At 46.6% G+C, this 13,907-nt stretch overlaps 1 protein-coding gene across 1 annotated transcript in view; it reads left to right on the forward strand.

Annotated features, from left to right (window-relative positions):
• Window positions 1-13,907, forward strand: part of LOC122787881 (RNA-binding protein FUS-like) — a 921,130-nt gene that overhangs the window by 483,071 nt on the left and 424,152 nt on the right. The gene's annotated exons all lie outside the window — the stretch shown is intronic.

The raw sequence follows: 13,907 nt of genomic DNA on the forward strand, positions 1-13,907 counted from the left end.
GGACTGATGTCAGGTCGTCAGTGGTATAAAGGAAGGCATCCGACGCCATTACATCAGCCTTTCTTGCTGTAGAGCCTGAAGCAGTTTGCACAAGTGCCGGTCGGCCACTACCTGAGTTTCATTTCTGAGCTGAAGTCTTCGAAAGCTAAGTACCCTGTTGGGGATCCTTTTTTCTTGCACTAACCGATGTCATTAATTGTCTCACCTGTGGAAAGCAAATACCACACCGGGACTTCCACTCTTACTGCATCACTTGTCTAGGCCCAGACCACGACGTCCCTCATTGTCGCTTCTGTGCTTTAACGCCAGAACTATTCGTCATCAGGCCCTTTTTGTAGCCAGATATTTCCGTTTACAGTCCTCGAATTCCGGTATGGCTTCGGTAAGCCGTCTGACAGCAGATCTTCTGAACAAACGTAAAGATAGACAGAGACCACATGCCCACTTCAGTTAATTCGCAGGCCGCTACCGAGACCCTTTTGGAGTCTGGCATGCCACAGAACTCTTCTTCGTCTAAGGATCCTGCGGTCGTCTCTACCTTGAATGGGTCTGGAGCCGCTGTGCAGGCACCAGCTTCCGAGTAAGTCCTTCGCAACACCGAATCCTGACCATGGACCAATGCTTTCTTTCAAGGCTACTGTTCTTTCAAAAACAGAGTTCCTTAGGCCCAGGGGTCGAGCCACATCCAAGAAACCGACTACCCATTCTCAGGCGCCTGCTCCTTTGCCTCAGTCTTAAATGCTTAAAATGGCAGAAGACCTTATCATGCTGATTAGGGGAAGCCAAGCCACTCCCTCAAAAAGGAAGAGAGATCTGTCTTCAGTAGTTTTGTGTGAACAAGAGTCAGATGAGTCTGATGCATCTGACTATGAAGACATGCAGCCCCTTTCCACATATGAGGATTCTGATGCAGAGGACTCGTTTCTTTCTGCTACAAATAGCATGGCAAGCCTCCCCTCAGGGGGGTCAGGACACACTCCACCAGAGCAGCCTCCACCTCTGCACCTTTCATCAGAGGAGTTCCCACCAGGGACATCCTAGAGGCTGCCACCTGGACATCTGTTCATACTTTTACCAAGCATTACCACCTGCCTCTCTTCTCCAAATCCAGGGCAGGGTTTGCCTCTGCAGTCTTGCAGGGCATGCTAGCCAGACCCTAGCCTCCTGGATTGACTCCACCCATTTCATCAGCTTTGGGAGTCTACCCAAGTGTGATGACTGCAACAGTGAAATAGGAAGAACATACTACAGTTGTGTATCTTTGCCATAACTGTAGATGTTTGAGTGAGTTCACTGTTGCAGTCCTGGTTTCCCCCCTCCACCCCCTTTTCTCTTTTTCTTCCTTTTCTCCTTGTTCTCCTTTCCTTACAAGGGACATATATTTATTTTCCACTGGTGAGGTTCTTCCACTAGAACATGGCCTCCTACTTTGGGGGCTCCTGACAGGTTAGGGCAAGAAAAACTGATGTAATGGCGTTAGATGCCTTCCTTTATACCACTGAAGACCTGACGTCGGTCCTCAAGTGACAGCGACCAATGCAGAAATACTAAGTCTCTGGTATTCAGGCCGGCCGAGGGCTACTCTGTGTGGGATAACTCAAATGTGATGACTGCAATAGTGAATACACTCTAACATCTACATTTATGGTAAGTGTACACAGCTGTACTTTTGAACTGCCTAAGCAGCAGTATTTACTTTCCAGCGGGGGTTCATCAAAGAATGCATCATGTGGTCAAGGAATAGGTAATGGATGGGAAGCGGAAAGAAAGGCTCTAGTCCTAAAATTGTAACCACCCCTCCAAGAGCCATATGGTCTTTTTCACTTATAAACGTGGCATGGGGGGTTTGTCTGAGCTGCAGGCATTGTAGTGCACTAGCATCAGTATGCTGAACTTGCAAACAAAAGACTGCATTTTGTTTGGAGTTCCCCTTCACAGGACTCCTCCTGTATGGTGAAGAGGTCTGCAAGCACCTTAAGTACATGAAAGAGCAAGGCAAAATCCTGACAGATACAGTTGTAAAATTCTGCCTTCCAAAATGGTCTCACAGGATGAAATGGTGAAGCCAGAACAAAATATTTTCATCATGGGTCCCATCAGGGTCACCTAGGGGGTGCAGAAAGTGGCCAAAATACTTCTTGTAATCATACCTCTCAAGTGTACCTCATTACGAGGAACGTACCTCATTTGGGGTCTTAAAAATTTCATGTTCCTCAAAGTTCCTCAATGTTCCACATTGAAAGACTCTGTCACACATTCAGTGTTAGGAATTTTTTTAAGTGAAATCCATGGTAAATAGAAATGAATCATATTAATTCATTAAAAGATCTTCTTTATAAGCAAAACTAGCATATTTTAACCATCCTATGGCCTTCCTAGTTGAAGTTGTTAGTAAGCCATTAGTATGTGTTCCACATTTTGCCCATTTGTTCCGCATTATGAGGGCTAGTGTTCCTCATTTTGGAGATGGAAGGTTGAGAGCTATGCTTGTAATGACCTGATGTGAAAGACTCAGATTTTCCACTGTCACCTTCTCTGGACAAGTTACATCTGCAAATATTTTAAGGCAGTCTTTCACAAGTCTCCATTTGAGAGTGACTTCTTTACTTTTTGCTATTAGCTCTGCTGCTGAGTGACTGGCTTTTATTGGCATTTTACTACTCAAGCATGCGACTCTGAAAAATGACTGGCTGTTAAAATCTTGTTTTCAAGTCTTTTAATCTGTCATTCCGTAGTTGTCCAGTGATGCTGTCAAATTTTGCTGCATACTTTGTAGTGCGCTAACATTGTCTTTGGATTTCTACAATAAATCAAAGTTTTTACAGAGTGGTGTTCCAGACTTTTATATTTATTCTTTTACTTTGTAGTGTAGTGATGCTTTCCTGTACTGTCCGAGCACAGCTATAGTTTCTTGACCAATTATTCACGCAGTAACACCATGATGATCAATCATGAAATGGTCCTCGGACCATGTGCTTTTGAAAATATTACCTTCACTGTCCTGCTTTATTTAGAAGCATACTACATTGGCTTGAGTATCTGTGGGAGAAGGAACCAAGGAAGGCACAGTTCAGGCTGAACACCTTCCTGGCTTCCTTTGATCCCACAGCATTCTGAACCAACTTTATGAAAATCTGCACGTATTCCAAAATGAACTTCACAAAGGCACCCCATAGGATACCATCAGTTGCCATGACGCAGTCCTCCTTTTATGATGTGCATACTGCCCCTTCCAAAAAAAAAAAAAAAAAAAAAAAAAAAGTTTTAGTGATCAGTATACCCCTGACAAAAAAGGTACAGTAGTGTATTTCAGATGTTCTTAGTGTTTCACTGTTGCAGTCATTACATTTGGGTTATCTGCTTGCAGGTAGCCCTCAGTCGACCTGATTAACAAAGTCTTTGGTCCTGCGTCGGTTGCTGTCTCTTCTTCCATGACGTCAGGGGTATAAAACATGCAGCCGATCAGTCTTTCTTGCCATGCGGTGCCCGAAGCAGAAGCAGTTCGCAAGTGCCGGTCGGCTGACTCCTGAAATTTTCGGTGTTAAGTTGTCTATCTCACCTTCATTCTTGCTGTTTGGATTCGGAGCCGATCCTCTGCTCCGACTCGGCCATCTTCAATAGCTCGAGAGCTGTTTACTGGCTCGAGGCTACCCTTTATCCCATGATGCCTAGCAAAAGCTACCTAGATCTTGTTTGCTGCTTCAGCTGCGAGGTGTGTCATTTCTGGCTCAGGCTTGTATACTTTTGTATATTTATATTTGTTAAAACTTCTTAAAACTAGAGTAAACTTCCCCATATAGTTTTATTCTCTGTGGGTGTTTGTGAACGTTGCTTCTTTCCACCCCTTTTTTCTTAAGAACTCGTTTAAATTAGAGAGATGTCCTTCAAGGATGCATCTGCAGTCATAACATATGGGTTGTCCTGCCTCAGGCAGCCCCTCGGTCGGCCGGATTCCAAAGTCTGAGTCTGGCCTCGGCTGATGTCGCACTTTTCCCGACGTCAGAGCTTCTGGGGTATAAAGGCATCAGCCGACGCCATTTTCCCCAGTCTTTCTTGCCACGCGGTGCCCGAAGCAGAAGCTGTTCGCAAGTGCCGGTCGGTCAGATCCAGAGATTTCAGCTACCGAAGACTTCGAAAAAAGCTAAGTACCCCGTTGAGGACTCTTTCTTGCCTCAGCCGATGTCAGACAAAGTAAATAATTGTTTAACTTGTGGGAAACAAATAAGGATTTCCATTCTTACTGCCTTCCTTGCTTAGGCCCAGACCACGGCGTGTCAGCTTGTTTAGCCTGTGCCTCCTTCAACCGATGGACTCTTGGACGTCGGTCGGAGTTTGCAGAGGAATGTTTTGGAACCGCTTTTGCTTATAAAATGCCGTCGGAGACTCCAACTTCGCATATGGTCAAAAAACGCAAGGAAAAGGACCGACACTCGCGGCCCGTGGCTTCGGCTGAAACCACGGCTAGGCCTACCGCGAGTGTCTCTGTTTCGGCTGAAACAGAGTCCACGGTTATTACTGCTACCGAAATCATACCTCCGACCACCGAGGCCAGAGAGGCCCCGGCTGAGTCGGCTTCAGAACTCCCTACCGAAGCTAGTGCACAAGAATTGTCCGACACCATACCTTTGGACATTTCTACTCCTGCACGTGGGGCAGCTAGGCCCCCAGCTTCTATGTCTATTAAGGCCTTCTCCAGGGCAAAAGCTGCCAAACTTTCAAAAACTTTGCCTGCCAAATCTACTTCCCAGAGGCCTTCCTCCAGTTCTCAGATCCTCAGTCTTGCTGAGGACCTTATATCCTTAATTAGGGGTTCCCACCCTCACCCAGACAGGGCCTCCCAACCTCCTCCAGACAAAAGGCCCAGGACTGATCCCTCTGAACCTCTCTCCTCAGATTACTCCACGGATGGATCTGATTTGTCAGACCATCAGGAAGGGGCCTACTCGCCTTATGAGGATTCAGATGCAGAAGATTCTATTCCTTCGGCCTCCCCACCTGAAGAATTTTCCTTTGGGTAGACTTTACACTTCATGAGGGAGCACTTTCAATGGCAGGGTCAGGATTTCTCTGATTCTAGAAAAAGATTAAGGACCTTTTTGCATTTGCCCCAGCATAGGCCCTTAGCCATTCCTCCTGTTCTAACTGTAATTGATGTGTACAATGATGTCAGTACTGCACCTGATTCTCTTCCCCCGGCCCCTGCCAAACCTGACCGATATTACAGGGTCCCGGATTCTCACTTCCACCTGTATAAAGCCCATGCTGCAGACCCAGAAACTATTTCTCAGGGCCCTAAAGGGGTTGCAGCTGCTACTGCCAAGAATCCCCTACCCTCTGAAAGAGAGTCTAGAGCATTAGAGAGATGGGGAAAAAAGGTATATACATCTGCTACTCTTTCTGCCAGGGCATTAAACTGTCAATTCCATATGATACAGTACCAAGAATTTTTGTTAGATCAGCTGAATAAGAAGCTTTCTTCTCCTGAACCTTTAGACCGTAAATCCCTTCAGGATTTGGTACACCACTCTCAGCAGGTCAGTAATCATTTCTTAAAATGTGGCTATGATGCACTGGAGGCTTCATTTAGATCAGCTATGACTGGGGCAGTAATTCGTAGGCATGCCTGGCTGAAGGAGCAATCTTTGCCAGACCATGTCAAGGCTAAACTCGTCGATGCTCCAATGGAGAAACAAAGTTTATTTGGCTCCCCTGCACAGGAGATTCTAAAGAAGGTGGAAGAAAAAGCAAAATCTGTGCAAACAGTAAAGGAATTCCTGCAGGTCCAACCTCCGAGGTTCAGCAGAAACTGGCCTATAAAGAATTGGTCCTTTCCAGACACCTCCAGAGCACAGAGGGGGCAGGAACAGACGCCCTAGAGGCAGAGGTCAATCAAGGGGTGCCTACAGGGTCCATCTGTGGCAGCCTGCCAACCAGAGGGGTAGTGCCACAGTTACAACTACAACCACTACCACAGGACAGACCCAATGACTTGACTCTGATTCCGCCTACCAGGGATCAACTGGAAGCTCCCTTGGGCGGAAAGCTGGCTTTATTCTCGAAAAACTGGCATTGCATTACAAAGGATACATGGACATTGCAAACAATAGACAAAGGATACAGGTTTTACTTCCACACTTTGCCAAAAAGGGGCGGAATGCCAAACCTTCCACCAAACCAGAAGGCAGAGGCTTTAAGACAAATCAGCAAACTACTTCAGATGAAAGCTATAGAAAGGGTACCATCTACAGAACAAGGCCAAGGATTTTACTCCACATTATTCCTGGTACCAAGAAAAGAAAACCAATGGAGGCCTATTCTCGACCTGTCCGCGCTCAACACTTACCTCATTGTGCCAAAATTAAAAATGCTGACCCTACAGCAACTTTTTCCCATGCTGGGCAAGGAGTCTTGGCTGGTGACTCTAGATCTCAAGGTGGCATACCTGCACATCCCTATCCGACCAGATTGCAGAAGACACCTTAGATTTCTTGCAGGATCAGAGCATTATCAATTCTCAGCATTGCCCTTTGGCTTATCTACTGCGCCCAGAGTATTCACGAAATGCCTGGCATCAGTAATTGCACATTGCAGACTTCAGAGAATTCAAATTTATCCATACCTGGACGACTGCCTAATACAAGTGGACAACAAGAAAAAATTGTTAAAGGACTTGGCCTATGTCATACACCTGCTACAGGCCTTGGGATACACAGTCAACATCCAAAAATCAAGACTAGTGCCATCCCAAAGGATAACCTTTTTGGGTGCGGATCTGGACACAATCACTCAGATGGCTTTTCTCACAGAAGAAAAACAAAAACAACTTCCAGATTATTTCATGATTTTGACAAGACAAACTCAGCTTACTGCAAGGAAAGTCCTGCAGGCCCTGGGTTACGTGGCATCCTGCATAATCTTGATTCCACATGCCAGGCTGCATATGAGAAAATTGCAATGGTACCTAAGGAATGTATGGTCTCAACACAGTCACAGTCTAGAAGCCATGATACCAATCATTCCATGCCTTCAAAAGGAATTCCTGTGGTGGGCTCAGGCCTGCCAGTCCAACAGAGGGTTGCCTTTCAACAAACCAAAAACAAGGCAGACCATCACCACGGACGCCTCAGACCGAGGATGGGGAGCACACATGGAGGACAAATGCATCCAAGGCCTATGGCCTCAAGGGCAGCTAAGCATGCACATAAACCAAAAGGAAATGCTGGCCGTGAGGCATGCAATCGAGGCATTCAAACCATTCCTCCAGCAAGGACATCTGTTAATAAGGACAGACAACACCACGGTCATGTGGTACATAAACAAACAAGGAGGCACACATTCCTACCCTCAATGCCGGATGGCAATGAATCTGTGGAACCTATGCCTGAATCTCAATATCCAGCTACAGGCCAAATTCGTACCAGGAAAAGAAAATTCACTAGCAGACAGCTTAAGCAGAACTACCACGGATGCACATGAATGGATGCTGCATCCAGACATCTTCAAACTCATAACAAAGAAATGGAGAATGCCAGAGATAGATCTGTTCGCCTCCCCACTCAACCACCAACTGAAGAAATTCTGCTCAAGGACATACCACCCACAAGCCTGGAGGGTGGACTCTCTCTTTCAGCTGGAATGCCCTAACAGTATATGCCTTTCCACCTCTCCCATTGATGTACAAGGTTCGACTGAAGATCAGGGAGGAACAGCCAAAGGTGATACTAATAGCTCCGGACTGGCCAAGACAACACTGGTATCTGCTACTGAGAAGCATGTCTCAGGCGAACTCATGGCCTCTTCCCCTATGGCCTCTTCTTCTAATGCAGAACAATTTCAAGACCCTGCATCCAAACTTGAAAACATTGCAACTAACTACCTGGAAAATTCCATAAAACAAAACTGTTTTATCTCAGAGGGCGAAGGACATTATCCTGGAGGCTCGCAGACCTTCCACAAGGAAGACATACTCAGCTAAATGGAAGAGATTTCTCATTTGGAGCACATCAAAGGGCACAGATGTCTCAGTGGCAAACCTAGCACACATCCTAGAGTACTTAGCAGAATTGTTCCACAATGGCCCGTCTTATTCCTCCATTAAGATTCATGCTTCAGCAATTTCAGCAAAATACAATATAGGTCCACCTATCTTCTCTCACCCTCTGCTCAGACAATTTTTGAGAGGGATCAAAAATGTTAAACCTCCAAGGCTTGCATGGGATTTCAATTTTGTGCTGGAAAAATTGACACTACCTCCTTTTGAACCAGCAGCATCAGCAGACCTACAGTTTCTATCTTGGAAAACTGCTTTTCTTCTGGCAATCACTTCAGCAAGAAGAGTATCCGAGTTACAGGCATTAATGGCAGTGCAGCCTTTTCTTATTTTCCACCAGGATAGAGTGTCACTGAGAACCAATCCTACTTTCTTGCCAATGGTGGTATCCAGGGTATCCTTGAACCAAGCTATTCATTTGCCTACTTTCTTCCCTAACCCACAAAACAAAGGAGAAAAACTTTTGCACACCTTGGATATACACAGACAGCTACGCTACTATCTGGACAGAACTAAAACCAACAGAAAAACTGACCAACCTTTTGTAGCATATGCAACTGGGGTGCAAGGAAGAGCAATTTCCAAACAGACAATTTCAAAATGGATAGGAAATTGCATTCGTTTTTGCTACTCTTTTCATGGAAAGACCGCTCCTGAAAATATCAGGCCTCATTCCACAAGGGCCACAGCCACCACTACAGCTTTCCTACGAGGGGTGGCTACCAAGGACATTTTAGAAGCTGCTACTTGGAGCTCCGTGCATACATTTGCCAAGCATTACAATCTACCTTTATACTCCAGATCCCGAGCAGGATTTGCAACTGCAGTTCTGCAGGGGATCTTAACTACACCATCCTTCTCTTAGTACCTCCTCCCCCAGTTTGGCTATGGTATTCTACCCATATGTTATGACTGCAGATGCATCCTTGAAGGACATAGTACAGTTTTGTACCTACCATAAATGTAGATGTCAGATAGGTATGCATCTGCAGTCAGGATTACCCACCCTCCTTTCCCTCTGTGGTATTCCTAGGGTGCTTACCCCTCTTTCAGCTAACTGGGGGAATCTATTATGGTGTATTTGTTTGTTTGTATATATATGTATATAATTTGCTACTGTTTGGAACTTTTCAGCATTATCCAAATTTAACCTTCCTAGAGGGCACCTGGCATCTGGGGCAAGAAACACTGAGGAAAATGGCGTCGGCTGATGCCTTTATATCCCAGAAGCTCTGACGTTGGGGAAAGTGCGACATCAGCCGAGGCCAGACCCAGACTTTGGAATCCGGCCGACCGAGGGGCTGCCTGAGGCAGGACAACCCATATGTTATGACTGCAGATGCATACCTATCGGACATCTACATTTATGGTAGGTACAAAACTGTACTTTCTCCCCTCCCCCCTACCCTTAGGACAACCGTTTAACTTGGAGGCTCTCCTTCCCTTCCTTTTTACTGTATATATAAAAAAAAAAAAAAAAAACTGTTGTTCGTTTAGTAGTGTAGAGATTTTTTGTCTGTATTGTGGTACTTGGATTGTGTGTAGTGTATTGTGTGTAGTGACCGTCATGTCCAAGAATACGAAAGTTTCTAGCTTCAAAAGGTGCGACTCATGCTGTCAGAAAATGTCTCTGACAGATGGGCACACTAGTTGCGTTTATTGTTTGGGTGCTGTTCACCTGCAGGACTCTTGTTCTATTTGCCACGCCTTTAGTCCAAGGGTCCTGCTGGAGCACAAAAGCAAGTTAATCCTTCGGGGTTTATTGAAGCCTCAGGATTCACCGGCAAAGAGTTCTCAGCCAGTGAAATCCCCTAAGTCTGTCAAACCATCGGCTCCTGTACTGGAACAACCGAGTATGTCGGTTCCGGCTGGCACCGATAAGAGAACTCCTCTGTCGGCTCCATCAGATGTTTCGGAGCAGTCACGGAGCCATAGGAGACTGAGGTCCCCTTCTTTAGAGTCCATCCACTCGGTGCCTCGGTCACCATTATTACAAAGTGAACGTAGCCACCATTCTTCTCACTCCTCTCGATCCTCTAGGCTTTCGGATCATAATGTGGAAAGAGTAGTAAGTAGGTTGCTTAAGTCACAGGCACTAGCTAAATTACTATCCAGCCCACCTCAACAGGTATCCGCTCCAACCGCCTCTATTTCCATTCCTCCTCCGACTCCATTGAGTTTGGAGCGGGAGTTCGTTGGTGTGCGGGTAGTGGAACCGTCTGCTCCGACTTCGGCTCTAATTACCTTGTTTGTTCCTTCTGTTGAGTAATCTGGACGCCAGGGCTCTCTTGTCGTTTCCGAGGGGTGGGGGGGGGGGGAGTGGCATCGGACCCTTGTCCGACCCCGATGTTCTTCGTGTTTCACTGTTGCAGTCATTGCACTTGGGTTATCCTGCTGGCAGACTACCCTCAGCCGGCCTGAATTCCAAAGTCTATTTCTGGCGTCAGTTGCTGTTGCCTCTTCCCTGACGTCAGTGCGCCAGGGGTATAAAAGATGCTGCTGACGCCATTTTCTTCAGTATTTCTTGCCGCGCGGTAGCAGAAGCAGTTCGCAAGTGCCGGTCGGCCGACTCCTGAGATTTTCATGTTCGAATTTCAGATCCAAAGTCTTCATTAAAAGCTAAGTACCCCGGGTGGGAAAACTTTTTTTTGCTCCAGACTGATGTCAGGAGTTCGATGGTGGGCGAAGGCCTGTCACCAGAACAAGGGACAGCCATTCACCCTACCCAGGCAGATATTGACAACGGATGCATCAGATTATGCCTGGGGTCCCACATGGCAGGAAGATGTATTCAAGGCACATGGTCCGCCAACCAAATGCATCTACATATCAGTCAAAAAGAGATGCTAGCTGTTCAGAATGCACTGACAGCCCTCCAGGACCTACTTCATCCCGGACAACTACTGATAAAGACAAGACAATACCACGGTCATGTGGTATATAAACAAGCAGGGAGGCACTCATTCTTACCCCTTCTGCAGACTAGCCATGACTTTGTGGGATACAGCATTGACTTACCAAGTACATCTGCAGGCACAATTCCTGCCAGGAAAGAAAAATACTCTGGGAGACCAAGCAGAAACCTCATGGATCCCCATGAGTGGAAATTGGATCCACAAGTCTTCAACATAATAACAAGGAAATGGGGATGCCCAGACATAGACCTATTTGCCTCTCCTCACAACTGGCCAACTAAAGAGATTCTGCACAAGGACATATCACAGACAAGTATGGAAAGTGGATGCCCTATCTTTCAGCTGGAAAAACTTAACAGTATATGCCTTTCCTGCACTGCCTCTCCTTCCCAAAGTACTCCTAAAGGTCAGACGAGAAGCCAAAAATGATACTGATTGCCCCAGACTGGCCCCGCCAGTACTGGTATCCAATCCTAAGGAACTTGTCTCAATGCCCAGCCTGGACCTTTCCTCAAATACCTCACCTACTGTCCCAACAAAACAATCAGATCCTGCACAGTCAACTCAAGACCTTAAATCTGGCAGCGTGGCGGATAATGTAGTCATACAAAACACACCTCTCACTAAAGCGGTGATGGATGTCATTTTGGAGGCCAGGTCGTCTAATACTAGAAAATCTTATGCTGGAAAATGGAAAGAGATTCTGTGCCTGGAACCAGACACAAGGAATTGACACAGCAGTACCAAATATTCCTCAGATTTTGCAATACTTAACTGAGATACTGGACAAAGGCCTTTCTTTTTCATCAATTAAAATTCATGCCTCTGCCATTTCGGCTCATTACAATACAGACCCACCAATCTTTTCTCATCCTTTAAGGCAATACCTCAGACTAGCCAAAAACTTAAGGCCTCCAAGGAGATCACCAGTACCTGCATTGGGACCTCAATTATGTTTTGGAAAAACTCACTCTGCCTCCTTTTGAGCCAGCCGTTACAGCTGATATAAAGTTTTTTATCTTGGAAAACAGCTTTGCTCCTAGCAATAACCTCTGCAAGACGAGTCTCAGAGCTACAGGCACTCATGGCTATGGAACCTTTTATCATTTTTTTATCCAAACAGGGTTTCTCTGAGGACAAACCCGACATTTATGCCTAAGGTAGTGCCCAGTGTGGCCCTTAACCAAACTATTCATCTGCCTACTTTTTATCCATATCCACAGAATAAGGGGGGAGAGTATTCTGCATTCTTTGGACATGCACAGACAGCTACGCTTCTACTTGAACAGAACCAAAGCTTTCAGAAAGACTGCGCAACTACTAGTGGCATATGCTGCAGGATCACAAGGAAAGGCCATCTCAAAGCAGACTATTTCAAAGTGGATAGGTCAGTGCATTCGTTTCTGCTATTCACAACATGGCAAGCCAATGCCTAAGGGCATTAGGCCACATTCAGCCAGAGCAGCAGCCTTCCTCAGGGGAGTACCAACAAAAGACATTATAGAAGCTGCTACCTGGAGTTCAGTGCACACCTTCACAAAGCACTATCATTTACCACTCTACACTAAATCCAGGGCAGGCTTTGCTACTGCAGTTCTGCAGGGCCTCATAGCCGCTCGTAATGCTATTTAGCTCCAGCCTCCCAACCATAGCTTTGGGATTCAACCCAAGTGTAATGACTACACCAGTGAAACACGAAGAACATAGTACAGTTGTGTACACTTAACATAAATGTAGATGTTTGAGTGTATTCACTGTTTCAGTCCAAGTTACCCACCCACCATTCCCCCATCTCTTTTTGCTGAAGCTTAGATGTTAAGTTGTCTATCTCGCCTTCATTCTTGCTGGATGGGTTCGGAGCCGACCTCGGCTCCGACTCGGCCACTGTAAAAGCTCGAGAGTTGGTTCCACCGGCTCGAGGCTCCCCTTATATCCCACAATGCTAGGCGAGAGTTACCTCAGATCTCGTTTGCCGCTACAGCTATCGAGGTGTTGGTTTTCTACCGGTTCTTGGTAAGTGACTTTTCTTGTGAAGTTAGTCTATTAAAACCCCTTTAATTTTAATATTTTTACTTATTTCCCTTAGTTTAGAGGAATTCTTATCCCCTTTCTAAAAAAAAAAAAAATAAGTTAATTTTAAGGGGCTTACTCAAGCCAGAGGATTCCCTTTCTGTATCTACAGGGAAGCCCTCTAAGGCATCTAGGTCTTCGGCTCCGACAACTGAGCCGAGACCTAAGGTTTCTAAACCTCTGTCTACATCGGCTCCGACTGGAGCCGATGAGTCTCAGTCCACAGTTTCTGTGGTTCCCTCGGCTGCGGCTGGAGCCGAGGTATTAGAAATTCCTGTGTCGGCTCCGACCAGACCTTCGGAGCCGACAACTAGGAAGAGGTCCAGGTCACCATCCCTTGGCTCCGTTCATTCGGCTCCAGGATCTCCCCTGCTGTCTGAACGGAGCCAAAGATCTCACTCCTCTAGGTCATCGAGGCTGTCGGATCATGACCTTCAGAGGGTAGTGAGTCGACTTCTTAAGTCCGAGGCACTGGCCCAGATGCTTCAGAGCCCGACTCATCAGTCGATGCCTGCCCCGGTCCATCAATATATTCCTCCTTCACTCTCTTGAGCTCGGAGCCGGGTCGTCGGAACAGAGACTGTGATAGCGCCGGAGCCGATACAATTGTCTTCGGCTCCGTCGGCTCCATTTCTTCCTTGGAAGAATCTCGGCGCCGGACTTCCTCGTCGGCTCGAGGGTGAGTGGCATCGGACCCTTGTCCGACCCCCTCTCTCTCGGTGCTTCGGGCTGGTAAGTTCGGCTCCGACATCGCCTCGAGCCATCACTGTCGGTGCCGAGGGGTTCTCAGCTTCTCGGGCGGGATCTCTGGCTTTGCCTGACAGGGGTGCATTCGAGGTCATGCGGAGTGTGTTAGAGCCTGGCTCTACTCC

The sequence above is a fragment of the Protopterus annectens genome, chromosome 13.part0, assembly GCF_019279795.1.
Source record: "Protopterus annectens isolate FY-2018-M chromosome 13.part0, PAN1.0, whole genome shotgun sequence".
NCBI lineage: Eukaryota > Metazoa > Chordata > Ceratodontiformes > Protopteridae > Protopterus > Protopterus annectens.